Here is a 3,074-nt window from a genome sequence, read left to right as displayed (position 1 = left end):
AAAAAAAATAAAAAAAATACACACACTTTCTTCTTCTTCTTCTTCCTTCTTCTTCTTTCAATAGAAAAAAAATGTCATCTTCATCTTCTTTATCTTACAAAATAAAAAAATCATCAAAATCTAATACTAATATTGATGATTTATCTTTAGTTAAAGCAGCAACAATGGCTAATTGGTATGAAGAATTTGAAGTACTTTCAAGAAATTATAAAAAGTCACAACAAACATCATCAAAATACAAGGTACAAATTCAAGAATTGTCACAATATTCACCACCATCATCATCTTCAAATAATGTTTTTATTCCAATAAAATTAAGTAGTACTAGTAATCTAAGCTGCTCGAACTCTCCAAAAATGTTGTCGCATAAAAAATACACGTACATATCGACATTTTTGAAGAGTCCAAGCAATAATAATAATAATAATAATAATAATAATAATAATATTTCTCTTTTTGATAAATATGAGATTGAGAGAATATCAAGTCAACTAGATGAATACATAGAAAGCACTAAAGAGAAAATTAAGAATAGTGAGAACAAAAAGTTGAATATTTTAAAAGGTTTTTTATTGTTTAGATATTATAAGATGATGATGAATATGTGTGTTACAAGTTCATATGATGACGTGGCGGTGGCACAGTCGCTGAAAAAGTCGCCGGCGCCGGTGGTGAAGTTTGACTCTTGCCGGCCATGGAGAAAGGGTTCATAATGATCAAACGCGAATTCAGAATTTTAATTTGATGAATACGGTTTATAACGTTCTTATTATTGAATTTATTGTATTTTAAGAATTGTGTATTCATGATGTTAGTTGAGATTTTAGTATGTTTGTACATATTATGTTTCATGTTGAAATATCAAGTTCAGATAAATTCGTTGTATTTTTAGAATTATGTATTCTTGATGTTTTTTTTTTGAGATTTTAGTACATGTATATTGTGTTTCACGTTGAAAATATTGAGTTCAGATGAATTCGTTGTATATTTAGAATTATGCTTCCATAATTTTTTATTTTTTTTTAGATTTTAGTAATATGTTCGTGTGTATTATGTTTCATGTTGAAATACTGAGTTTAGATGAATTCGTTGTATCTTTAAAATTATGCATTCATGATTTTTTTTTTTTTTTGAGATTTTAGTAATATGTTCATGTATACTATGTTTCATTTTGAAACATTGAGTTCAAATGAATTCGTTGTATCTTTAGAATTATGCATTCATGATGGTTTTTGAGATTGTAGTATTGTTCATATATATTGTGTTTCACATTGAAAATATTAAGTTCAGATAAATTCGTTATGAAAGTTTATACACTTTTATTGGCTGAAATATTGAGTTTAGATTAGTTCGTTGTATCTTTAAATTTTGCATTCATGATATTTTTGAGATTTTAGTATGTTCATATATATATCGTATTTCACGTTGAAAATACTAAGTTCAGATAAATTCATTATGAAAGTTTATTAACTTTTATTGATTTGACCATTCATTATCTAAAGTTCACTATCCTCGATTTATCTGAATTCGCATCGTGTTGTGCTTACAAAGGGGAAATACTGCTTACTAGAAACTTTTTTTATTTTTTTTAATTGTCGTATCTAATTATTGGTTTCATCCAATCATATTCCTGGATGGTGTTAGTTTGTATGTAAGTTTGATAGAGGCATAAATGTACTATATTTTGATACATTTAATTTACACACTTATATATGAATGTCATTCAGAAATTAAATTGTACATTTTAATTAAGGTTGGTGATAAAAATGATAATATATACTTGCTGAGTAGAAGACTATACATGGGTTCTATTCTTTTGCTATATTTCAAATGGTATATATATACATATACATAAAATCTCTTTTTATAACCTTTGCATTGCTTGATCAAATGGTGGTTTTAAGCTAATTTTATTTTATCCGAGGATCTTTCGAAAATGGTCGCTTTATCTTCACGAGGTAGTTATAAGGATTGCGTATATCCTACTTTCTCCAGATCTATTAATTAAGATTATATTAGGGATGTTGTTGTTGTTCTTAGTGGTGGCTTAAAGCTAATGTTACTTGAGCTGAGGGTTTTTCGAAAATAACCGCTAGCTCTACCTTCACGAGGTATGAATACGATCTCCATATATTCTATCCTCTTCAAATTTGAACCGTAAAATTATGCTGAATATATTATCGTTTTCAGTGGTTGTTACAAAGTGGCAGTCCGACTGGCTATATAATATGGAGCAGAGTATTGGCCAGTTAAGAACTCCCATATCCAAAAGTTGAAGATAGCGGAGAAGAGGATGTTGAGATGGATTTGCGGACTTACTAGTAGGGATAGGATTATAAATGAGATTATTTGAGAGAAGATGGGTGTGGCTTCGGTGAAAGACAAGATGCGGAAAGTGAGGTTGAGATGGTTTGGACATATGATGAGGCGGAGCACGAATGCCCAGTACGGAGGTGTGAGGGCTTACTATGGATGGTTTCAGACCGGGTAGAAGTAGGCCGAAGAAATATTGAAGGAAAGTGATTAGGCATGACATGAAGAAGTTACAACTTACAGAGGACGTAATCCTTGATAGGAACGTATGGAGAACGCAGATTACGGTAGAGGGTTAGTGAGAAGGTATGCGTCCTTGCTAGTAGGGAGTAGTGGTGGACCCAGGATTTAAGGATTGCGGGTGCTTAAAAAATTAAAAAGTTGAAAAAAGTAAAAAATTGCTTCAACGAGGTTCGAATTCGGGATGTCCTTTCCAATAGAGAACCTTAAGATCAAGCTAAATACTAGTGCATCCAACCAACTTTTCGTTCTAGTGGGTGCTTCTATATCTTTTATACCTATTTTTATATTTTTTCTATGTAATTATACCTATTTCGCATTTAGTTTACTTGGCGTCGGAGCACCCAAAAAACAATGTAGGTCCGCCTCTGGTAGAGAGGAGTGCTTTGTTTGGCGATTTTACCAGTAGTCTAAAGTGTTGTAAATGTGTCTTGAAGTTTCTTATTCGTGGTATTTTGAGCATGTTTGTGATTTTGAATATGTAATTTGTAGTATTACTCTATCGGTGTCTCTCGTTTCTC

General features: G+C 31.0%; 1 long non-coding RNA gene across 2 annotated transcripts; it reads left to right on the top strand.

Annotated features, from left to right (window-relative positions):
- On the top strand, positions 1-985 carry LOC124894681. 2 transcript variants are annotated; one of them, XR_007051300.1, is made up of 2 exons: positions 1-242; positions 617-933. It is a non-coding gene; the product is annotated as an uncharacterized LOC124894681 (long non-coding RNA). The 2 variants fall into 2 exon arrangements; XR_007051301.1 differs by having other exon boundaries at positions 4-242; positions 581-985.
- The last annotated feature ends 2,089 nt before the right edge of the window (positions 986-3,074 follow it).

The sequence above is a fragment of the Capsicum annuum genome, unplaced genomic scaffold, assembly GCF_002878395.1.
Source record: "Capsicum annuum cultivar UCD-10X-F1 unplaced genomic scaffold, UCD10Xv1.1 ctg76843, whole genome shotgun sequence".
NCBI classification, from domain to species: Eukaryota; Viridiplantae; Streptophyta; class Magnoliopsida; order Solanales; family Solanaceae; genus Capsicum; species Capsicum annuum.
This window is presented reverse-complemented; position numbering and strand designations above follow the sequence as displayed.